Raw genomic sequence first — 27,414 nt, 5'->3', positions numbered from 1 at the left:
GAGGGGGTGTCTGTTAGTACACGGTTTTTCGTCTCGAGTCTTTGTAATTATCATATTGTATTTATCGTTTATTTTAATGTAAAAGTTATTATGATATTAAGTTAGTTTGTTAGAAGAACAGTCTAGTTCGTTATGGATGTTTAACGAACTAGACCTTAAGTTAAGTTTCTTCCTCATTCTTTAAGGATCTTAACGAATCATGGGGCGGTTCGTTATTTATTGTAATGTCAAGAATTGGAAGGCTAGTTCGTTATGGAATGTGTAACGAACTAGATTCCATCGTCTATTTATAGAGGGTTCCCCCTCTGTTAATATTAAGTTTTGAGTTTAATGTATTGAATTGGTGTCCAAGTTTCCTCTCAATCAAAGCTTCATTTAATTAATCTATTCCATAATATATATACACATATATACAACGGATACTAATATATACATAACATATAACCGGTAAGAGTAATGATGAACTAGATCCGCTAATCATGTATTAAGATTTAGATATGAGATCTTAGGCTCTCACAAAAAGTAAATAAACAGAAACTCCAATTAGCCCCAAATCCATAACAAAACCCAAGTCATAAATCCCAAGATTGATACAAGATTTCCCTTTGTCAATCTAAAATGACATATGGCTTTTTCTATACACATAAATCCGACCAAATGAACTAAACAATTGCTAGAAAAAAGTTCAGATTGAAAGAGAACGACGAGAGTGGGTCTGAAACAACTTCGTTGATGAAGTTAGATTAGGGCTTTGCTTTGGAATACGATAGAGAGTATGAAGGACGAGTTAATTGCGTTTCAGATGAGTATTTATAATGATTCGATTCGTGGTCAAGAAGCTGCAAGTTTGTTACGAGTGAGTATGGTATCCAAAAGTTGTCAATCAATCATACTTACCAAATAGTTTGATTTTGTGATGGACAAGAAACGCATAAACGAATCAAATCTCTGAAATTTCAGCCTGATTAAATGCCAAAATTAACAAGGGGAGGGGGGGGGGTTATGCTAATGGTGACGGGTTTGGGGAGAAAGGAAATGTGTTTTGAATAATGTTTGCAAATTAATCCCTGGTTTATGGTTGTATAAACACAAGTTGTAAAAACTAAGTGTAGGGGGGTATAAGTTGCATAATCGATAATTTAAAAGAAAATAGTTATAAAGAAAATTATATAACTCTCAAGAATTTGTTGTTTTATTTATTTAGCGCGGATCCAAAAATGACTTTTTTTAAATAGGTCGGGTTTCGGGTTTAAAAAATAACGAATGTTACAAATGCGGGATGACATGCTACGACCAGAGTTGCCAGTGTGACGGTTACGGTTGATGAGGCAGAAGAAGACATGCTATAAGGACGAAACGTGAATATTTATTAGGCTTTGGGATTAATTGTATAACTATGCGAAATTTCGAGTTTTGTGAAAATTCATGAGGGTACAAACTAAATTTTTTATTTTAACTTTGAGTACCGATGAAATTGATAATTAAACGAGTTAGTAAAACTTAAATAGTGGGTTGAGACGTACATGAATCGTCAAGAGCTTAAGAAAATAATCATTCGTAACAAAATCAAAAATATTAAACAAAAATCTCATCGTTGAAATATCCATGTATCACCATGGCTTAATTTTCCAACAACATATTTAAAATTGATTAAAATCAAAATGAGAGCGCTGAGGTGAATGGTTGGGTTATCCATGTATCACCATGGTTTTTCCCACCCATTCTTTGAACTAAAACATCATAAGGAAGAACCGAATTTAGCCACGTATTGGCGTGAATTCGGTTATGATTTAAGGGTGTGGCCGTCACAAAACCACGTCTGATACAATAAGGTTAGTAGATTCGTGGACGTTTGGTGTGCTATGTTTTGGATTAATAAGTTTCACACCCTCGCTGAACCCTCCAGAAGGCAATCTGGTCTCACGGTTGATTGAGATTTATGCACATTTCTTTTACTTAGGCTCGCAAGCCTTGGTTGCAAGGGTTCGAAGAACAAGTGTGTCCCCCCTTACAGTTACAACATATTTGTCGCATGAAACATCCTCTAGGAGAGGGGAGTAAAAATGGTGGGAATTCTTAAGGAATATTCCAATTTAAAATAACATCTAGGGTTTTGAAAATGAATTTGAGAGTGAGGCATAACCTCGGAGTTGTGTGTGCTTTTATGTACAAGAATAATATCAAATCATTAAATAATGTTTAAGCTACTTCAATCAATAATACAACTCAGGGTGCATACACGTAAAGGCATATCATGTATAGGGACCCTAAGCTTGCTACTGGTCGTTAAATCTAACCAACTATCTTATAGCCTTCGGCTCTGATATCAATATGTCACACTAGACCAAAGACGGTGGAACATGACGGGGCGCAACGTATTGTTTGGACAATAGCTTAAAAGACACCTATCAAAGCGACAATAGTTATTTAATTTCATTAACATTAAACAAGTACATGATTTCAATAATAAGAAACAAATACATTATGTTTTTGTATTTTGAATAATATCTTAAGGTAAAACTACTTTCTTCGATCTTTAACAATTTCAATTACTTGTACCTGAAGCATGTATAAAAATAGAGTGTGTCAACACGAATGTTGGTGAGAATGCATAAGTTTTTGTTATATATATATACATATTGTTAGTGCACGGTTTTGCGTCTTGAGTCTTTGTAATTATCGTTGATGTTTTCGTTTTATGTTTAATGTAATAATTAATTAAGTTATTGTCTAGTTCGTTATATGTAATGTCTAGTTCGCTAATGTTGTTTAGCGAACTAAGACTTAAACTTATTCCCTCCTGATTCGTTAGGGAATGTTAACGAATCAGGAGATGTTTCGTTAAGTTATTTTGTTTATTTATGTATGTATCGGAGTAGTGTCTGGTTCGCTAGGAAATGTTAGCGAACCAGACCTATCTTCTATATATAGTGAACACTGTTCACGTTTAATAAGAGATTTGAGAGTTTATCGAAACCCTGTCCGAATCCTCTCTCGATCTTCATCCTAATCTTATATAATCACTAATACATATATACTGATTATACATAAACATATATAACACTCAATCATACGTAATTATGAGCTAGATCTATAGGTGATGTATTAATCGATTAGACATTGATCTTAGATCTGTTGATTGTTATTGAATTAATTCACCCCGGGTTCCAACAAGTGGTATCAGAGCTTTCGGGGCTCAAATTACACTTGATTTGGGTGTTTAAACAGTTCATTAGTCTTAGTTATTATTCGTGTTCTGTTTTGGTTGAATTTGGACTAACTTAATGGTTAATTGAATGAATTATGGATGGTTTGGATTGAATTTGAATTGATATGAGTATTGGTAAAGTATTGTGAGTGGAATTGAGGTTTGGATTGATTTCGGATTGATTCGGTATTAGTTTGGTTTGTGGCCGAAACAGGGTCAGTGTTTTGGCAAAATTGAATTGGTATTCAGAGATATTTGGTTACAAGATAAGGAGTATTGGATTCGCAATCGATTTACGAGTGTTTTGGTTGGTTATTTGTGTGATTTGGTTTAGAATCGAGATAGTATTACAGATTTAAGGTTCTGGGTTGGTGTTCATCATTTCCAGATTTCTGGAAATCTTCTTTGAAGATTTGAAGATTTGAAGATGAATATGATTCACTATCATCTTTTTGATGATTCGTTATCTAATTTAGCTAATTCGTCATAGACTTCAAGTGATTCGCTAGCCAGTTCGCAACAATTTGTGATTCGTGTTATCTAATTCGCTATTTAGGTTAACTGATTCGTGTGACACACGTTCACTTTGGGATTTGTGTCATAACAATCTTTGCCACGTGGCATAAGGTGTCAGAGTTTGTTACAAACGGTTGTAACAACCTGATTCGTTATAGTTGATTCGCTAATCAATTGTAGCTGGTTCGTTATCTATTTCGCTAAGTTTTTCTTAAGTAATTCGCTACTGAAGACTTTCTAATTTGTTAAGTTTCTCTTATCAATTCGCTAGCTAATTCGTTAGTCAATTCGTTAGTTGAATTTCTGATTTGTTAGGTTGATTCGTTAAACTCAATTGTGATTCGTTGTCTGATCAATCTTAGCTTCGTTAAGATTTGATTCGTTAATCTACTATTCACAGTTTGCTACAACTGTTTACTGTTCGTTACAATTCTCATTCGTTAAACCTTATTCGCTAGTAAATTCGTTACACTTTGGAAACTTGTCAACTATGGCCGGTATGTATGCATTAGCGTCTCAAAACATGTTGATGCAACAAATGTTGAAACTTGATACCGAGATAGGTTCACATTCAAAATGTCCAAGATTGATGAAGTTCAGTGACTTCGCTAAATGGGAACCTCGGTTTCGTGCACATTTAGGTTCAGTTCATCCTGACTGCTCATATTGTTTGCATGAAGTTTATACCGTTCCTATGATTGGGGATGAGACTATCGGCTTCAGACCTAAAGCCATATCTCAATACTCACAAGAAGAGAAAAAGGCACTAGAGATAGAGACAAAAGCATATTCTACTCTAACCATGACTTTACCGGAAAATATTTTTCACCAGGTGGGTAGTATAAAAATCTGTGCTTCTTTGTTTCAACATATTCGAATGATAAGTATGGGAAAAGCAGCTGAAAGCAAAAAGGTGATGCTTAAGTTTCAATTCAAAAACTTTAACTTACTCAAAGGTGAAACGGTTGAAGAGATGACAATGAGATTCAATCACTTGATTGCTGAAATGGATAAAATAAAGTTGGAAATTTATGAGATTGACAAGATTGATACTATTAAGAGTGCATTACCAAGTTCGTACTCTACTTTTCTAATGTATTAAAAGAAAACAGCTATTTTAATAAAGACTTGACTGCAAGTGAGTTTTTACAAAAGATTGAAGCTCGTGAGTATGATCTCAAGTGTCAAAAGTCATCCAAGGAAAGTCAAGATCTTGCCTTTTATGGTGGTAGCATGCCTTTAAGTTCAACAATTTCACCGATCACTGCTTTTCTGACACAGAATGCAAAAGAGAATGAAGCAACAATCTATAGTGATCCTAGAGCATGTTTTTATACTACTGGTAACTCTGGATCACCAAATGTTTCTGCTGGTTCAGGAAGTTCGTCTTCAGCAAATCAATACTCATCACCTCCAAACGTCAATATGAAAGAAGTTGAACAAAACTTTGCCTTTCTATCCGCTTTCATGACGTCTTATGAAAATCTGGTTGGTAGCAAAATTGCCACTAGTGATTTAACTGATGAAGACTATGATCAGATTGACCCAGACGACCTAGAAATCATGGATTTAAAATGGAACATCGCAATGATTGTTCAAAAGGTAAAAAGATTAATGCAAAGAACCGGAAAAGATCTTCCCGCTCTAAACAAGAAGTTGGGATTTGACAAGTTGAAGGTAAAATGTTATAATTGTCAAGAATTCGGTCATTTTGCAAAAGAATGTGATAAACCGAAAAAGGAGTATAATGGTCCTCGTGGTTAAAGTTCAAATTCTTCAACACCACGAGGTAATGATGCTGAGAAGAAACCATCAAGTTCCGGGTCACAAGCGATGTTAGCCAATGGAGATGATTGGTCACCACGATTACTGTGCAACGATAATCAAGCTATTTTGGCTTTGTTCGGGTTGACTCAAGATTTCCATGGAAGTGAGGTGTCTTCTGATAATGACTCTAGATCGGATTCTGATGATTCCTGTGACAAGCCTACAACAGTCTTTGCGTGCATGGCCAAGATAAACGAGGTTAGTCATTCTATTTCTGCCCCTCATATGTTAAAGTAGATTGTGCTGATTGTGAATCTAACAAATCTAAGTTAGAATCTTTAAAGAATCCTAATGACAATTTAGTGAGAGAAATTGCTTCTCTAAAAGATACTTATCGACAATCTCTTGAATCTCAAATGAGATCCCGTGAAAAGATTGAAGCATTGTCGACAAGTAATCATGATCTCAAAGCTGAGTTATCTGTGAAAATGACAATTAATGATCAAAAGTTTCAAGAAATTTTGAAACATCGTTCAAAGATAACCGAGCTTGAGAATGAGGTTCTTGAGTTAAAGAACAAATTGGGTAAATTTCGAAAACTTCATCTTTTCTGTTGAATGAAATAATTGAAGTTTCTGGAAAACAAAAGGATTCAAAGAAAGGTATAGGTTTTGTTGAAATTCCACCACCATTTCAAAATGATTATAAAATTAATCCTTTTGCTCCAACTGAGGAAGATGTTATTCTTAATGAGCATGTGATTTCAGAAAAATCTAAAACAAGTAAGTATGAAACTGTTAAAACCCAATCTGTTTCTCAGAAACCTCATGTTCAAAGCAACAAAGTTTTTGTTGAAAATGTTGACAAAGTTATCATTGAGGATGTGTTTGAACCGGAAATTATACACAAGAAAAAGAACATTCCAAGTTCTAATCACATACTGTGTGAACCTCATGAATTTGAGGAGGTTGTGTATGGTTCGCACACAACTAAGATGAAACAAGATGTTTTTGTCAAACCAGTGAAGGCTAAGAAATCAGAAAAACCCAAAATTTCTGATGAGGATTTGTTGCGTTTCATAAATCCTAATGCATCTAAGCCATCATCTGTTCGTCTGTTTAAGTTAAAGGGGATGGACACAATGTTCACTGAGAAAGACATTCCAATAAGTATCATTAAACCTGAACTGATTGAGAGTGTGTTTCACAATGAAACTTCCAAGGTTCGTGAACTTGAACGTCATTATGCTCAAGCGAAAACATCAGTTCCATCTGACCCATTGGCTAAAGCAAAGCAGGTTTTAAAACAAGCTAAGAAAATTAATTTTGTGAAGTCAACTGGGACAGATACAATGAAAAGTTTTTTGAACTGTTCTAATTTAGATTTTTACTTGAAAAAGAAATCTGAATTATCTGATGAGTTTGCTAAGAGCATGACAAAAAATGTGACTCATTATAAAACTTCTGAGTCATTCGTTCAAACTACCTCTCAACATCATCGTGTAGACATGCGAAGCTGTTTTCTTTGTGGTTAGCAGGGTCAGGTAGTGAGAAATTGTAGTCAGAAGAGCTATCAGAATCTTCATCCTTTTATCAAGGATCATTCAAAACCGGTTCCTTTGGTAAAGGAGATTCTGAAACGACCTGTGTTGTATGCTGATAATACTCATATTATGTTTTCGAATGTACATCCTCGAAAAGTTGTTCATGTGAATGAAACTCATGGTTCTGTTAAACCTAAGTTTATTCCTACTGAACCATTATGCAAAAATGTTAATTCAAATGTGGTTCAAGCTGCATACCTAAGACGAAAGTCAAAGAAACCAGTAACTTATTCTCAAGTTGCTGAACAACAATTGAATGCAACTAAAGTTAATTTTTCTCAAGGAAACCAAAAGGTGCCCAAGACCGAGGCCTATGCTGCCTTTTTGAAGTAATCATTTTTCTTTTGTGTGTAAGGTACATCCAAGACCATTTCTGGTGAAAACTGGATTATGGATAGTGGATGTTCTCGTCATATTACTGGGAATCTCAACCTCTTAACAAATGTGAGAAATATTCAAGGGGGTTATGTGGCGTTTGCTGGGAATTCTGGGGGTATGATTACACAAGAAGGTGATGTGTCAAATGGGAAGATTACTTTTGAGAAGGTTAATTATTGTGATAAAGTGGATCATAATTATTGAGTGTGTCGCAAATCTGTGATAAGCAATACACGACAGTATTTACAGATAAAGAGTGTCTGATTTTGAAACCGGGTTACGTAATTCCCGAGGACATGGTTGTCATGCGATCACATCGATCAAATGATATTTATGTCTTAAATATGAATACTAAAGTATCTACATCGATCGAAACGTGTTTTGTCTCGAAAGCAACCGAGAACGACTCAGTGCTTTGGCATCGAAGAATGGGTCACATACATGTTCGAAAGTTGAATTATTTAATGGCAAACGATTTGGTAGAAGGGATGTCGTTAAAGAATTTTAAGTTATCCGATCACTGTGTTGCTTGCAAGAAAGGCAAACAGAAGAAGAAATTGCACCCATCTAAGTTATTAAATTCCATTGATACTCCGCTTGAACGTCTTCATATGGATTTATTCGGTCCAGTGAATCGCGCGAGTATTTCTGGAGACTGGTACTGCCTAGTTGTTACAGATGATTATTCACGATATTCATGGGTTCTATTTATGAGTTCAAAAGATCAAACACCGGGTCTTGTTCAAAATCTAATCACTAAGATCGAATCACTTTACAAACTAAAAGTGAGGAGAATTCGAAGTGACAATGGTACTGAATTTAAAAATACTGTATTGGATTTCTTTTGTATCCAAAAGGGAATTCATCGAGAATACAGTGCCCCATATGTACCACAACAGAACGGTGTAGCTGAAAGGAAGAATAGAACGTTGATTGAAGCTGCTAGAACGATGCTTGCTGATTCAAAGCTTCCTGTCCAGTTTTGGAATGAGGCGGTGAATACGGCCTGTTATACACTCAATCGAGTTCTAACGGTTAAACGACTCAAGAAGACCAGTTATGAATTATTGAATAATCGTAAACCTAATTTAAAGTACTTAGAACCATTTGGTGTTCGTGTACTATGTTGAAAAAGGATGTTGGAAAGTTTGATGAAAAAGCCATTGAGGGTTATTTCTTGGGGTATGCGTCTCCTAAGAAAAGAGTGTTTAACTTTACGTCTGGTTGTGTTGAAGAGTGGTACCATGTTGACTGTCAAAGGTACACTACTCCTCCACAAGAGAAAGGTCCCGACTAGATGTTTGACTATGATGGCTTATTTAATTCATGCACTCCATCAACTGATCATCCAGATGAAGATTTAGTTCGTGCTTATTTTGAAGAACATTTGGAAATTCCAAGGTTTGCAAGTTCAAATGATGTTGAAGCTCAAATTGCTGATCCAATTGATGAACCTGATAATGAGTCTCCTGTTCATTATGATAATGCTTCTACTTCATCTGATGATAATGCAATTGTAGATCAAGTTATTGAACTTGATAGTGATGTTTCATCTCCTGAATTGGGTGAACATTACACTAATTTATTTGAAAATGTTGTTGTTTCTGAAAATCCTACTCTCAGGATTCATAATTACCATCCACAAGAAAACATTATTGGTGATCTTGATGTAGGGGTTTAGACACGACATCAAGTTGCTTCTTCAAGTGACAATAATGCTCTATGTGCTTATGCTGACTTACACTCATCTGAAATTGCAACTGTTGCTAAATTCACTTGCTTTTTATCCCAAGTTCAGCCTACAACTCCTCGTGTGGCTCTGCAAGATCCATCTTGGGTAGAAGCCATGCAAGAAGAATTACAGCAATTTGCATGTTTAGGTGTTTGGGATATTATTGACAAACCTGCTAGAGTTAAGAAAGCAATTCCGACTAAGTGGGTATATAAGTGTAAGAAAGATGATCGTGGGGTAATTGTGAGAAACAAAGCACGTTTAGTGGTACAAGGTTTTCATCAGCAAGAGGGTATTGATTACACTGAAGTGTATGCTCCAGTTGCAAGATTAGAGTCGATTCGAATCTTCCTGGCATATGCTGCTTACAAAAATATCAAGGTGTATCAAATGGATGTTAAGAGTGCTTTTCTCAATGGTGAACTTCATGAGGAAGTGTTTTTTTAGAGCCTCCTGGCTTTGAGGATCCTGATTATCCTGACCGTGTTTACCGATTAAACAAGGCATTATATGGTATACATCAAGCCCCGAGAGCTTGGTATGGCACGCTCGCCGACCATCTGACGGATAACGGCTTCAAACGTGGAACTGTTGACTGCACTTTATTTTATAAAAATATTGGTGATGATCTTCTGCTCGTTCAGATTTATGTTGATGACATAATATTTGGGTCTACAAACAACACGTTGTGTAAGGAGTTCGAGAAGTCTATGCAAACCAAGTTAGATGAATTTCTTTTTGGGGTTGCAGGTTCATCAGTCTACGAAGGGAATCTTCATTCATTAGACGAAATATGTGAACGACGTCTTGAGCCGATTCAAGATTACTGCCGGAAAAATCCCTTCTACTCCTCTTCCCGTGGGTCACAATTTATCAACGGATGAATTGGAGGATACCGTTGATCCGACCCTCTATCGTGCTATGACTGGATCTTTAATGTATTTAACTGATTCTCGCCCCCGACATAATTTTTGTTGTTTGTTTATGTGCTAGGTATCAAGCTAGTCCCCGAGTGACTCACCTGGCAGCGGTCAAGCTGTATTCTGCAATATCTAAGGGGAAATCCTGACATCGGGTTATGGTACCCTAAAGATGATAACTTTGATTTTACCGCTTACTCAGATTCAGATTATGGGAGATGCAAGATCAACTTCAAGTCTACTACAGCGGGATGTCAATTCTTAGGAAGCCGGCTTGTTTCCTGGCAGTGTAAGAAGCAGACAAGGGTCTCCACTTCAACCGCCGAAGCTGAGTATGTTGCAGCTTCGAGTTGCTGTTCCCAGGTTTTGTGGATACAACAACATATTCGCGACTACGGTTTGAAGTTTCTTATTACTCCATTCTTGATTGATAACTCTGCTGCTATTAGTATCACCAAGAATCCCGTCCAACATTCTAAAACGAAACATATCGAAATTCGATATCATTTTATACGGGATTGTTATGAAAAGAAATTAATTAATCTTGAGAAAGTGCACACTGATTTTCAAAAAGCCGATCTATTTACCAAAGCGTTTGATAAAACACGTTGTCATTTTTTGCTTGGTTTAAATGGATTGAAGACCCTTGCTGAGATCCTAAAGTTCAGATGATTATCTTTATTTTTAGTTTTTGTTCTAGTTTACTATTTTTGTTTTTTTTTAGGTTTTAGGGGGTGAATTTTTAGAAAATACAAAAATATTGTGCTTTTTGTTTGTATAGATAAAACCCAAAAACATTAGAAAACTTTGAAAAATCAAAAGTATTGTGTTCTTTTTTGTTCTATTATTTGAAAACCCGAAAACATTTTAAAATTTGAAAATACCAAAAAAGATTGTGATTTCAGTTTATACAGATAAATTCTGAAAAAGGCAAAAAGAATGTGAATTTTCTTGTTTTGTAAAGAAAAATCTGAAAAAGACAAAAAGACTGTGTTTTTAGTTTGTAAATAGAAAAACTAAAAAGATTTTTGCTTATATTCGCTGAAAATTATGTCACTTGCTTCTATTTTGAAGGACTTATACTTGTATATGTTTGGTCCTGATAATTTCTTGTAAATCTTCGGGTTAGCCATTTACCTGACAAATGGATAGTACTTGGGGCATTCGTTAAGCTTTCTACTTTATTTTTTAGCTGAAAATTTAGTCAGTTATTTAAGTTTGTGAAGCGTGATTGCATGTTTTGGTCCTGTTCTCTACTTGTAGATGGATAGGATAGCCATTAATTTATAAACTTAAAGTAACTGGGGCAATTAAATTCATTTTGTTTTATGCTCCTCAAAATTTTGAGTTTTTGAAGCAAAAAGAGAAAATGATAGTACATTGATTATTTGACCCCAAATCCAGATAGAAATAAGCTTAAAAGACTGTGTGCTTAATCATTGGTGCATTGATAGGTCTTAAACAAGCTGTTAGAGTAAAGTAAGTGATATAAACTTAAAGAAAAGCCAAATTGAAAGAGGTGTTAGTCTCTAGCAAAAGTCTCGGTGAAGATGGCAGAAATGTAATAACCGGTCATACTCAAGCCTTATAGTTGTTGATCACCCAAAAATCTAATAAAGCAAATAACAAGCGTTAGGAATCTAGACACTGTGAGTCTTTATTCGGCTTAATCATCTGGGTATTCATAAGCATGAATATTTCACTCGCTTTCTAGAGCAAACCCAAAGTCATTAAACTTGATCACCGCTATACTTTGTAAAATCTAAATTACTGACTTGATCAAAATCCACTGTTAGTCATACAATTGTTCCTCCTTGCGTGCGTCTCAATACCAATAAGAAACGGACCCCAGGGGATACAATGTATGTAAGCCGACAAATGGACTCGTGCATACTCACTCACGGTAAAGGAAACTTGATGCATTGCTCAAAATTTCAAAATTGGTATCAAAAATTTTTGATCAACACTATAATGGTTTAAGTCAAGTTGGGGTGATTTGGCAAAAATCAAATTAAGCTTGAACCGAGATTAGGGGCTGATAGTTTCTGATATTCTGTGCGCTAATTGAACCATAAATCATATCACAAAAATGCTCGAAGGTTTGTTATAAGATTTAAGTGGACAACAATATCAATGACCGACTTAACGCCAGTCATAATATCGCTGAAATATAAAACTGTGATGGAAGGGAATCTTGGTCAATATGATTCTCTGCTCAAACTCAACAAAAACACAAAAAATATGTACTGCTTTTGATAAATCATAGAAAAACACAAAAAGATTGTCCAATTTTAATGTTCGGATACTTCTTTGTAAATACATTCTTTATTTTTACAAAATACTAAAAATATTTTATCTTTCGTATTTTACATATTATTTAATGTTTTAAATTTTTTTGTTTCGTAAGAATGAAACGGTCTTTAAAGTATTCAATTATCGGGATTAAAAGGTTCTCGATAATTTATTTAAGTTAAATATTTTATTCATTTAATTAATTCATTATTTAATTCATTTTTTTATTTATATTAAAATTAAATAAAATGTTTAATTCGTTAAAAACTAATTCGTTAAGTATGGATAACGAACTAGGTGATTCTTTAGTGAACTAATTTTCAGTTCGCTCACCTAATTCGCTTCCGCACTCTGTAACGAATCATCTCTACTTCGTTATACATATTTAACGAATCAAACAATTCATGTCTTGTTCGCTACCTTAAGGTAATGAATTGGAATAGCGAATTACCTATTTTTTTAATAATTCAAACGAATCGCTTGATTCGTACAAAGAGTACCTTGGGTGGAGTGTTAGGCTATATAAGACAAAAAACACGAACAGTTCTTCACTGTTCGTCTTCTTCCTTCACCCTAAAGTAATCTTTTTCAAATTTTTCTATGAAATTCGACTTTCAAATTTTGACATTTCAAGAATATCATTGTGTTTCTAAGGTATAGATGATCACAGCGATGTGATTTTCGTCAAATATGACGGTGTATTAATTGACTAATTATGGACTTTTATGGTCTAAGGGTTTTCCGAGTTCATGAACCCTGATTTATTTAAGATATATTGGGTTAATGTAGGTTATTTATGATTCATTTGTGATCGGAATGCGATTTCGATACCCTTGGTAGACTTTAATTGATGTTTGATTCTAGTTTGCCAGGTCGATTGTGTGTTAATGGTTTCGGGGTTTTGAATACTCTGGTTAACCTAAGTCCTACTGGGTTTTGAGTCTCAATCTCAAAACCATGAGCTTAATACTGTGTTTCCAAGTTCAATACACATAATGTTTTGATTATCCGACGATAGTTATGGATTAATTGAAGCTTGATTTGTGTTGTTAACTATCGGTGTTCATCGTAATTTTGATTTTGACTATGCGAGTCAAAGATTAAGTCTAATTTATTGACCATTCGTTAAGGTAATACACGAACTATCTCAGCGAATCAGTTTCTTAACGAATCAAATTTGGATTCGCCAAATCTGTCACGAACTAGACTTTAGTTCGTTAAACTTGTATAGTTGATTTGTTGTGTCTCTTTCGTTAACTTATTTACCTGATAGTGAATCGCTTGATTCGTTACTGGATGTAACGAATCTGAGTGATATTTAAACGAATGACATTCCTTTTTATTTAACATTTAACTTAAATAAAGTATTTCAACCGTCTAAACGCGTAAATAATCGAATACACCATTTATAAATAACTATTGGTGCTAAATGCATATTACATCTTCACATTCCTTATATTCGTTCATATTTATATAGTTAAAATGGCTGACCATGTAAATCAAGATCCACCGGTTGCCGATCAAGGGTAACCACCTCAAGCACAACAAGAAGCTGTCGTTTTATTACCTTCTGACAAAAAGCACAACATATGTGCTTATGTTGACTCAAATGTTGCTGATATTGCTACATTTGGAGATATGTTGGCCCAGATAAACGAATGATTGGTCATATCATCAATCCTAACAATGTCTGTCCTCCTGATGAACGTTGGATCCACGACGACTCGGATTCCAAACGTGAAGGGGGAGAAGGTGGGAACGATGATGATGGGAATGATGATAATGGTAATGATGGCGATGTTGGAGCTGGTGATGTTGCCTTTCAAGAGCAACAAGAGGCAAGAAATGCTGCGTTAGCTGCCACCATTACAGTTGACTTGCAAAGAAGATGCCCGAAAGAAACTCAAAGATAATGATCAAGATCCTGATGAGTCTAGTGCAGGAGGTGAGCCTAAACAATCGCACGGCTCATCTTCCGGTGCTGGTACTAGTGGTGGTGAAGACTCGGGCAAACAGATTATTATATATCAAGATCCAACTGCCGCTAAGCCAATTGAGATGATTGCAGCCAACACTGTGATATTTTTAGATGGTTTGGGGGTGGTGAGAAGTGTGGTGGACAGAGATGAGTTAGAGGTTGGTGAGTTTGTCGAAAGGTCTCTGACACGGGAGCAGATTTCCGTACTGCTTGGGTTGAATGACGATCAGTTTACTACTTTAGAGACTGAGCCTGAGGTCGAAGTGGTAAATGAGGAAGGTATATCGGATGATCCGTCAATTCAGATGAATACGGATTTTATTTATGAAGATGAGGATGTTGAGATGGAAGATGTAACTGCTGAGGAGTATCCTGACTTGTTTCAACATACAAACGTTGATCAAGGTGCTCCTGTGTTCGATGAGGAAACGTTCAAAATTGCTGAGGACGAATTGGAAAAGGTGTTGAAGTGTAAGCGGACAGTTCATTCACTTGAAGTCATAACTGATGATGATATTGCAAGATGGTTCAAACACCAGAAAGTGGGTAAAATTATCAGTGCGTATCGATATGTTGATCAAGAACGGAAAGACACTGTTGTTGCATGGGTTAAAGAAAACCAAATGACCTCCTTCAAGACTGTTTCCAAGGTACATGGTGATATTGTCTCATGGCTTTATGATCCTGAGCTTAAAGTATGTATAATTAAGTGGGAGAAAGGGATCCAATACTACGAAACGATAAAGGATGTTCTTACCTTACCGCGATGGGATGTTCGTACCCTCGCGAGACGTCCGTTTATCAATCGTGGGGGTTACCGGATAGCTGAGTGGTTTCATCAACACTTACTGTTCGAGGTCAATCATGGCTTTAAGTTCTTCAAGCCCCAGGTCCCAAGACGTAAGCGCATTGACGAGATTGATCCAAGGATTGGCTAGAGGAAACTTGTCCTTAAAGTAAAACTGCCAAAGACGATGAAGCGAGTTCCTGTGAAGACGATGCCCCAGCAGATGCATTTCACGTTCAACCGCTAGTACTATGACAATCGTACTGGCGAGGCCGTCATTGTCCTTGGTAAAGGACTGAAGACTAAGCTCATCACGATAATCAACCCGATGTGGTTGATTAATTTATCTGAGACCGACAATGACGTGCTCCACAGGAAACAGATTCTGATCTAGCGCAATGAAGACTACGACCTGGCTATGCAATTCCAGCGCGTTGTGCGTGTGTGTCATGAAAATGGAATTCATAGTTGCAGAGACTGGCAGTCCAAGCGCTTCAAGTCATTTAAAGACAAAGAGCTCAAGACGAGGGGATGTCTGTTAGTACACGGTTTTGCGTCTTAAGTCTTTGTAATTATCGTTAATGTTTTCGTTTTATGTTTAATGTAATAATTAATTAAGTTATTGTCTAGTTCGTTATATGTAATGTCTAGTTCGCTAATGTTGTTTAGCGAACTAAGACTTAAACTTATTCCCTCCTGATTTGTTAGGGAATGTTAACGAATCAGGAGATGTTTCGTTAAGTTATTTTGTTTATTTATGTATGTATCGAAGTAGTGTCTGGTTCGCTAGGAAATGTTAGCGAACCAGACCTATCTTCTATATATAGTGAACACTGTTCAAAATTAATAAGAGCTTCGAGAGTTAATTATCGAAACCCTGTCCGAATCCTCTCTCGATCTTCATCCTAATCTTATATAATCACTAATACATATATACTGATTATACATAAACATATATAACACTCAATCATACGTAATTATGAGCTAGATCTATAGGTAATGTATTAATCGATTAGACACAGATCTTAGATCTGTTGATTGTTATTGAATTGATACACCCCGGGTTCCAACACACACACACACACACACACACACATATATATTATATCGGTAAATAACATTTCATATGTAAAAGGTGAGCATTACAAATCTTATGAAAATGTAAACAACTAAATAGATGTGGACCCATTCCTATTGATTCAAAATCAATGTACTTAGGTAAATGTATGATCATACTAGATGAGAACAAATGAGGATGAGATACCAAACCACCAAACAATAAAATAAGCACTTAAGCACATAGAGCATAATCATTGAGCATGCAATAGTCACACATAAACATAATTGAATTGTGTTTTGAATAGATGTGATAATGAAAACATGAGTAAATGTGTATAAGGTATACATGCTACCCCCAAAATATAAAAGATAGAAAAAAGGGTATGAAAAGCCACATTAAAGAATAAGGTAGACGGTGAAGTAACAGCAGTGACGGGAATGTGGTTAAAGCGAACACGCTAGTTAGTCCCACAAGAATTCTTGACGATTTACCCTGTTTCGACGAAAGTTTTAATGTGATCGAAGTGCTAGGGTATCCGCGATGGAGATGAGATAAAAGGGGGTTCTAGACGGCTTCTAGGTTAGAATAATTTAGGGGTTTGTTTCGTGGTTATGAGAGTATGGTACGTGTATGGTCGTTTAATTGGGTTAACAAAGTGTATAAACAGTTATTCGAGGATTAATTAAGCAGCGGATTAACATATTCATCGTTAACTGTCAAATTGATGTTGATTAACTTAATTAGGGTATGATTTGGAAGCGTTTTCAATCAGTCTACAATTTAGGTTGATCAATTCTGTGATATCCGGTCTTAAACAAGGAATAGACAAGATGGGGGGTATGAAATGGCGTCGTTGGAGAAGAGAAGGGAGGAAAAATATGATTTAATTGTAATTTGGTCACTAGGTTTATCTTGGTTAATCAAGTTTAGTTCAAGCATGGTTAGGGGTGGATTTTGTATTTGAATGATAGTTATAATATTTTATAAAGTAAACGAACTAAAACTACGTGACGCGTAATAAAGTGAATAATAAATAACCACATAAAATATTAATTCATCTATCTTATTAAGGAACGCTTGAAAAATACATGAAACGAACGATGAAATAAACTGTTTGGGTTTTCGGGTTCAAAATTGATGAATGTTATAGTTTTAACTCTATCCTTTAGGCTTAAGGCGTCGGCCAAGTTATTAGCTTCCCCGGGGTGTTAGCGAATTTCACAATCGAATTATTGAGTAAATCGACCCATCGTTGTTGCCTTATGTTAAGTTCATTTTGGTTGAGGATGTGTTGCAAGCTTTTATGATCGGTAAAGATGACACATTTAGTTCCATAAATGTAGTGTCTCCAAATTTTTAGAGGCACAAAAATCGTGAGTGGTGTAGTAGTTTTCGGGATCTTGAGTTGACAAGAGGCATAGGCTATGACTTTGCCTCGCTTCATGAGTACACAACCGAGACCTCGATTTGAAGCATCATAATAGACTATGAAATCATCGTTTCAATCACGAAGGCTTAAGATGGGTGCGCTACAAAGTTTTTTTTAAGGATTGAAATGTGTCTTCTTGCTTTTGTTCCCAATTGAACGGCTTGCTTTTTGAGTTAAGGTGGTGAGAGGTAAGGCTATTTTTGAGAAATTCGAGATGAAACGATGATAATAACCGGCTAGACCAAGAATGTAACGGATTTCTGATGGGGTTTTTAGAGCTTCCCAATTCTTGATGGCATTGATTTGGTGGGGTCCACATGTGTACCTTTTTCGTTGATAACAAGACCCAAGAATTGGACTTCGCGAAGCCAGAATTCACTTTTCGAAAATTTAGCATAAAGTTGTTTATTCTTTAATACTTCCAAGTTTAGGCGGAGTGTTGCTCAAGATCGATCTTGGTTCTTGAATAGATTATCATCTATAAAAAAAATTTGAATTCGTCAAGGTACAGTTTGTAGACGCTGTTCATGAGGTCCATGAACACCGCGGGTGTATTAGTCAAGCCAAATGGCACGACCATGAATCGTAGTGTCCATAGTGGGTATGAAAGGCGGTTTTGGGTATGTCTTCATTGAGAATTTGCAGTTGGTGATAACAAGAGCGGAGATCGATTTTTGAAAAACAAGTGGCTTCAAGAAGCTGATCGAAGAGATCATCAATCCTCGGTAGCGGGTACCGATTCCTTATGGTGAGGTTATTTAACTCTCGGTAGCTGATGCACATTAAGAAAGATCCATCCTTTTTTGGCGAAAAGGACAGGAGCTCCCCAAGGTGAGAAACTAGGTCAAAAAATCCTTTGTCGAGAAGTTCTTGAAGCTCGCTAGAGAGTTCTTGCATTTCGGACAGGGCTAAACGGTAGGGGGATTTAACTAAGGAAGTTACACCGAGTATAAAGTCGATTCAGAATTCGACTTGTCGAGACGGAGGAAGTCCTGACAATTCATTTAGGAAAAACTCCAGGATAGTCTTTGATAGCGGGTATGTCTGGAATCTTTTTCCCTTCGAATTTCTTGTCAGCTACAGGGCTAAAAAGGCATAGCATTGTGTCCTCAAAAGTTTACGGGCCTTCTTACAAGAGATGATTTTTAGGTTAGGGTCGGGTTTTTCCCCTTGTATGATTAGTGTTTCACCGGATTGTAACGGGATACGAATGAGCTTCTCGGCACAGACAACTTCGGCTTGATTATAGGATGATCAATCCATTCCCACAACTAGATCAAAGCCACCAAGCTTAAAGGGAATTAGATCGATATTAAAAGAATGATCATCAAAAGTCAAGGTGCAATCGCATATAATAGTATTGGCTTGGGCGGATTTACCATTGGCTAGCTTGACGGTGTAAGGGAACTCTAGATTAGCCAGTTTCAAATTAACGATGGGTTCAAAATCAAAAGATATAAAGGCGGATCCAGATTACACATAGATACATTAGGGAAACAAAAAGTCCAACAAGTCCGTAGTCTTCAAGATAGTTGTAATGGTCCAGCCCCATTTGCTAGTGGCATTATCCTCGAGCTCATCGTCAAGAAGTTTATTACTTCCTACCGAGTTGTTGACTAACGAGGCTACGAATTCTCCGATTGGGCCTAGTATTTCTCCATGGGAAGGGGGGATTCTCTTTAAACGGGACCAACTATTTGGGCTGTAGGAGGAGATAGTTGGTGATGAGGGTTCAAGGGCATATTCAAGTCTTCTAGAGCAATGTAGTCTACATCCAACGATGGGAAGGGGATGTGGGAGTTTTTAGAATGGTAGAGGAATCAAAGGACATCCTTTAAAAGGGAAGTTGGTACATCTAATGAAACATAATTTCAACCTAAGGGACATTCTTATACGTAGGTCGGTTACTAACTCTCTACAACAAGGCTCTGATACCAATTTGTCACACATCCCGGATGAAGACGGAAATGTCAGGGCGTATGTAGATTGAAATCATGCACATGGTATTAAATGTAAAAACTCTTATTAAAATAAACCAACACATTGTTCAAACCAAACATAATCCAAAATTGAAAACATGACATAACAATTTATTCATTTAACTTATAAGTCTGGCTCATCCCCTTTGTGAAACTTCAAGAATCTTTCTTAATTTCCATTACCTAAAAAACATGCGAGAGTGTCAACTAAAAATAGTTGGTGAGAACATAGGTTTTAAATAATAGAAAAATATGTCTTAGTTGAAAACCTTCCATATGTGTTAAGTTACTTTGTATACTTTAGTGATTACAACCAAACCTTTGACACATTTAGCGAGTTGTCTAGTCCACGATTAGACTAATATGTTTAATGTTTAACAATCATCGGATTCTGAACACACGTGCCTTATCCAAGGCCTGAGTGGGCGGGTCGGGCTAATAGCTCTATCATCATACTACCACGGGCTTAACAAGTTAATGGTTGTACATGCGATTACATATATATTTGTAATGGTCACACACAATGAATATTATTAATATCAAATAGCATTTATAAAACATATAATAAATAAGTTGCATGTTTCCATCCCAAAATAGAAAACGTTTAAAAGCATGTTAAAGGGGCAATTGATGTATATAAAATTATACATCTTTTTAGCATCAAATAATCTCTAAAAACTGCAACTTGTATCAAATAATATAGTTTAAATAGCAACTTATCATGTTAAAATGTATTTTCAGGTAACGCCAAGCCTCAAACAAAGAAACGAATGAAAAGCCAAAGAAAAATCAAAGAAAACACTGAAACACGCCCCCGTGCTCCATGGAACACGCCCCCATGCTTTCATGTGCAAGAAAAGACAAAATACTGGACTTATGAACACGGGGCTGGGCCCCAATAAGCATGGGGCCGTGATCACCTTTCAGAAAATAAAAAAAGGAAATATAGCAGGCACCCAAACCACGAGACTGTGCCTCATAAAGCACGCCCTCGTGGTGAGTCATCATTTATGTTCTGACAAAGCATTTAATGCGATTGGACACCTGGACATGGGGGTGTGCCTCATGTAGCATGGGGTTGTGCCTGGTTGCCTAGACAGCCTATAAATAGTGAAGCATGTTGCATTCATTTGGTGTGCTTGAAGAAAACTTCTATATGGGTTTCTCTTATAAAAACACCCACTTAACACTCATATTGAAGGTCTTGTGGAGATTTTGAAGGCTTGGAGGTTATCATCACCATCATCCATCATCATCATTATGATCATCCATCATGACTGAAGAAGGAAGATTCATCCACATTCGGTTAGATAGTTCTAGTTTGATCATGTGTTTGTTATCTTCATCTCTTATAATGTTCATAACCATGCTCATTATGAGCTAAACTCCATTTACCATCTAATTTCTATGTAGAATCATTGTTTTACTTGATGATTATGTTGAACATGTGATTTCGTTTAGTAAAGTACATGGTTATTTTGCAAATATCCTTTGATGAGAAATGTTTTATCAATTTAACTCAATACATCAAGGTTGATGATTAACAATCATTATTGATTCACTCATGTTCTTGGAGACTAGAAATGGTAAAAAGAATACCTTGATAACTTATTCAAGATAAAACATGGATCGTTGTATTGTACTTAGAAATGATGAGATATAAGCTATGATCTATTTTTCTAGTTTTGATAATTCTGAAATAACATTGTTAACATGATTTCTTAGGTTATCATGCTAGTTAAAAAATCATATGTTAATGAAATGTATAATTATAACCTAATCCAATCAACCAATGGGAGGTTTTGTTACTAAACTTCAACCACCCGAAGTTGTTAGGATTGGTATTTGAGAAATCGAAGTCATTCCTAATCTTTCTACTTTACTAAACTGCTTGCCTACTTAAATTGACATTCTCGTGGTAGTATGAGATTAAGCAATGATGGACTTGAAAATATGCATGCTACTTTCTTTTATGTCATAGAATATGTTCACTTAGAAATAAGAGACTATTCTATCATACATTATAAGGGCAAGTTTATCGCATGTTTAATTATTAATCATCAAGGAAGAATGGAGTGGACTCTGGATCTTAGATGGTAACCTTCATATAATTGAATTACTAATTTAGAATTTCTCTTCTTGTCACCTACATGGTATATATAAGTATTTCTATTTTATAAAAAGTTTAAAAATCAACCACAAAATGATTAGAACTCCCCGATTTAACTAAAACAAAGATTCATTGTTAGAAACATTTGTGTCCTCGGATCGATACTTGGTTCTTACAAATACTATTCTACAAATACGATAGGTACGCTTTCCTATTTAGTGTGTGTTTAGTCTTAGTAGAAATCACTTTTATAAATTTAAAAAACGATCTTGTGCGAAAGCTAAAAATCCCATTCCAACTCCTTTACACTTTTTAAGCCCTCAGCACACCACATCAGCTACGAATTCACCTTGCTTGATGGATAAACACGAACACGAGCAAGAGTTTGCTGAACTGTTCACAGGATGCCCTAAATTAAGTTTTAATTTTTAAATTACCTAGAGTGCCGCATACTAGAATGTTCAAAACAAAGAGCATGAACTCCAACAAGTTGATTCCTAGGTAAGAGTCACGGGTCTGATAGGCTTATTTACGCCATTCTTGCCTTCGACAGAATCGTTTGCTTGTCATGATACGTACATACCCGGTTTATACTCTATTTGTATACTAACTCAAAATGTTTTAGAATGATTTTGATAAATAAAAAAGTACGAGGTTAAAAGTGTAATATCATATAGTTTAGGGTGTTTATTGATATTTAAGATAGTATAGGGTTCAAAGTGTAAATAATATAAGGTTTAAAGTGTAAATCTTATAGTTTTTAGTTAAGATAACATTAGGGTTTTTACATAGTTGTTAATGGAAATATTTATACTTTGATCCAATATCTTGAGATAATGATTGTGATTTCTTGGAATAACATGATCATCGTAATCTTTAAAAACAAAAAGTAAGGGATTTTATTAACAATTTATGATGATTATGATGAGAGTATATAAACAACTATCAAAATTCAAAGGAAAATTCAAGAACATCAGAACAAACTAAAAGGAATTCATAAGAACAAGATCAAAATCAAAGAAAAATGAAGAACAACAAAGAAAACATGTAAAATCTACTTGATTATGCTAGATAGAATAGAGAGAATGAGATTTGGTGTGAAAAATATTGAAAATGGGGTGCTCTATTTATAGGCCAAGAATTAGGGTTTGAATACAATTTAGATAGAGATAAAACTTGTTAAAAGGTCAAAAGATAAACTAATACTGATAATCATAATGATAATAATAATAATAATAACAAATATATATGTGTGTGCATATATAAAAGTGCACAACTCTTTTATTTTTTTTTCTTTTATTTTTAATTAAAGAACTAGATAAGCTAACTTCAGGAACACATTTACCTTAGAAGGTTCTAGAACATTTCATATTTCAATCACATGATTAATATAAATACTTCGGATAAAATAATGGATTTTAATAATCCCTATTGACTGGTATTGGCCGATAATAATCCCACTTCATTTCATCTCAATTGGCGGTCCCAAATTTCAAAATTTTGGCCCCCAATGGTCACCCGTTAAAAAGGACTTAACGGCGTTATACTTTTTCTAAATTTCAAACTAATTTTTTAGGGCTTTTGATCGAAAGGAGGATACGGATCGGTTGATGTAAAACTTAACTCGAAACAATGATCCAAACGACTTGATTTTTTGCTTCAATTCGTGTGTTTGAACTTCCAATTAACAAAAATCAAGTCGTTTGGATCACCGTTTCGAGTTAAGTTTTACATCAATCAATGCATATTCTCCTTCCTATCAAAAGCTCTAAAAATTAGTTTGAAATTTGTAAAAATGTATAACGTCATTAAGTCATTTTTAATGGGGGCCATTGGGGAACAACTTTTGAAAATTGGGACCGTCAGTGGCGATAAAATGAATATGGATTATTATCGGCCAATACCGGTCAATAGGGTTTATTAAAATCCAATAAACCAGAGAGAAAAACAAAATATATTGTTACATATTACAAAATATTAATCTAGGCATTCCGGTTTAATGTGTCATATTAACAATGAAGCATGTTTATGATGGAATGAGTATAGGATCGTATAATTATGCATACAAAGTTAATGTTATTAAATAAATAACATATAATTCAACACTAATAAATCTAGATGATGAATGAATATGAGTACAAAAGACTAACGTTTTTGCAAAATAAATCCATAGATGTTACAATACCCCAAGTGCCGAGCTTGACGATAAGCTGGGGAACTACCACTCTTGTAAGGCCTTGGGTAATAACCTTTAAAAGAGACACCAAACACCTATCTTGATTATAAGAGGTTGGTGAAATAACAAAAATCCTTATATGAACATGGACCAAATTATAACAACTCGGATTTTATAAATATGTATTCATTAAGCATAACCCGACCCGTTTTCATTTTCGGGAAATTTGAATCAATATAAATATTATTTATCTTTCGCTTATTATTATATATTGTTTATTAAAATTATTATTATTTAATATATTTATTATATAAACTTAACTATGAAAAATATACAAAATTACCCTACACTAAAATTTAATCCCTTATTGTTTCCATCCCCATAATCCAAGGACCTATTTGCAGTTTCTACATAATATATTTTCCTAACCCGTTAACCCACCAATTTGACTCATACCCGTGATCTTTTTGAATAACCGTATACCCGATTTGTTGCTTGAAGCTTAATTTTCGTCTCAAACTTGGAAATTAGATCATGCTTATTATTCTTCATGCTGTAAACGGTCACACCGACTAACTAATTAGGAATTCATGATCTATATTGATTCGTATTAACATATTCACTAGGCGCCCTAACTCGTTCTTCGTTATACACCGTAACAAACATTATAATTCAATTAGACACACCTGTGCAACCCTGTATGTGTCGCCAACTAAACCCACACCTTTAATTAAGTTATAATTGTGTATAATCGTTGTTCTTGATCTGTGTATGCCGGCTCCTATATTGCTCTAATTAACTCTCTTATAATCTTCCTATCACGTAATTGTTATATGTTTCATAGTCATTTTTGGGATGAAGGGCTCGGGTTCGAGTCCCTCCAACAATGATCTTTTTGGTTTTTCTTCTTGTTAGTATTAAATTAATATATAATACATCACTCTATGTAATAACATTGTAAATATTAATTCATATTTCCATAAAAACCGACACATTAACTAATACTTTTTCCTAACTTATGATAAGCTATATATATAAATATATATATATATGGTGGGGTTAGAATAAGAAGTGAGTTATTTGTAAGAAGTGTGAGAAGTAATATCGTGCGTTGAATGTGATCATCTGATGGAGGATATTGTTAGTGTGTTTTTTGTTCGGTGTGTTTTATTTTTTTAAGGGTAAAAAACATTTCTTACACTTCTTAGGATAGTTTTGCTTCTTATTTTAACCTTGCTCTATATATATATATATGTATTTATACATATATATATATACCTATATATATATATGTATGTGTGATTGCGTATTAAGTAAAAAAAATTGTTAAAGGTTTTAATATTTAAAAAGGTTTTTAATTTAATATATTTATATATATATTAAATCAAAGTAGATTGCCTTTTTGTTATTGGAAAATTACTTAAGAATTCCCTATTTTTGTTTTACTCCTTCATCTTAAGGCTAGGTAGCATGACAAGTTTCTCTCGGCCAAAGAGGAACACAGATGTCATACGATCAACACCTTAGGTTGTTTTAAACCGAATTCACGGTGGTATGTGGCTAAACTCGGTTTTCCGATTATTGTGTTTTGTTATTTAAATGGTTAGTTGGGTGAAAAATCCATGGAAACCATGGGCACTCCTACTATCCATTTCTTAGTTTGTTTTATGTTTTTGTTGGAGTTCATCAAACGTGCTGGTTCACGGGATACTCCAACTACTCATATTTTTATTTCGTTAGTTCGTTATTTAGTTTGGTCAGTTAAAACGTCATGTAACGCTCATTGGGCCGATAAACTATATTGTATTGTTAATATGTTAATTAGTTGGGACAAAAATGTCATGTAACGCTCATGGTCTGTCCAACTCAGTTGTTTTTATTCGTTAGTTTCGTTGGGCCATTCAAATTGCCATGGAAAGCTCATTGGAGGCCAACATCTACAAATATATTTCGCTAGTTTATCGTAAAGTTAACTTAACCAAATAAAAATCTAAATTTTAAACTGACATATCTTTTCGTGTAGTCATGACACATTAATCATATTGACTACATAATCTAATAACTATTTACGCAATGTACCTCCCCTCAATTTACAATCTTTTACTTTTAATCCTTATGACGCAAGTACCCTTACTTCTTAAGGTAACGTTATTATAAGTTATCTACATACTTAAACATTTTATTATTCTATTGGCTTCCTCAACTTATCCTTCATCTTATAAATCTTTATTTTGGTCTTCATAGAATGTCTCACCTAAGCAACCATAGTCATCCTCGACATCAATAGTCTAGTTCTCATGACCACCGCATGTATATCTAATGAATTAACTGCTGCAACCTCTAAAATATAAAGTCAAATTCAAAACATTAATGCAACTAATTCAAACTTGTTCATTAACTTCCTTGATTGAAATCTTAATTCATTTACCCCTACTCATCATCGCAACAACAACAACGACCACAACAAGCGCAAGTCTAATCATAAAACTATGCCGTTAATCAAATCAATCATCAATCTCGAAAAAATCAAAGTATCACGAGCAAGAAACCTTACCTCGGTCCTTTCCCGTTATGCTCCATTTGTAACCATCATCACCCGGTTAAATCCTTATGCCGTCATCGCACCCAATATAACCGTTATGGTCGTTTTGCTAACCCTTGCCATGTCCCGCCTAATGCACAAGTCGTCCCGCAACAACCTACCCCTCATGCTCAACCTGATGCCACTACTACCCGTGCTTTCTACCATTCAGGGGACCTTAATCCTCTCAACGATATGTGCACTCAGATTATCCATGCCAATCGAGTTTAAAATACAGTTACACCCTACTACATTACCCGCCAAGTCCAAACCTACCAATCCCACGTCTTTCAAGCTCCTCTCGTCAAGCAAGATCATTCATACGTAACCCTAACCTATCAGATTCCGCACCCACAAGCTCAAGTTTACCAAGCCTACTCTAACCAATCAACTCCCTTGCAAACCGTTCGAGCTCTAGTTACCCAAGCGATGTCAGATCAATCCACCACGACTACTCAAGCCCTCATAGATCAAATCACTCAAGATGCTCAAGTTTTAGGGTTCCAGGACATGTGCAACTAAATATTTAAGCTAATAAGAAGACTTTGTCGCTTGTCGTATTCTATCTTAGTGGAATTAGATTTTTTCTTCGTATCGACTATCTAATAAATTTTGAATTAACGTTTTTGAAATACTAATTTTCTATTGTTATGCCCCTCTAGTAAAGTTTAAAAATTATCGAAGGGTTGTTTTTTATAATTCCCCATTTTAAATAACCAAACTATAAACTTTTGTCTATTAAAAGACGTCTCACTTATAACTCTTTTCCCTAAAAGATTTCTATTCTTTAAATTATGTTGTCAAACATTTTGTAAATCCACACGATGGGACAAATCATGTGGATCATCCGACGATGAAAATAATTATGGTCCAGAACATAATTATCGAAGGCCTCGCA

This window comes from Bidens hawaiensis, unplaced genomic scaffold (assembly GCF_021521415.1).
Source record: "Bidens hawaiensis isolate Kalapana, Puna unplaced genomic scaffold, B.hawaiensis_p1.1 tig00005344_1, whole genome shotgun sequence".
Classification (NCBI taxonomy): Eukaryota; Viridiplantae; Streptophyta; class Magnoliopsida; order Asterales; family Asteraceae; genus Bidens; species Bidens hawaiensis.
The sequence above is the reverse complement of the archived record's forward strand: the minus strand, read 5'-3'. Positions refer to the sequence as shown.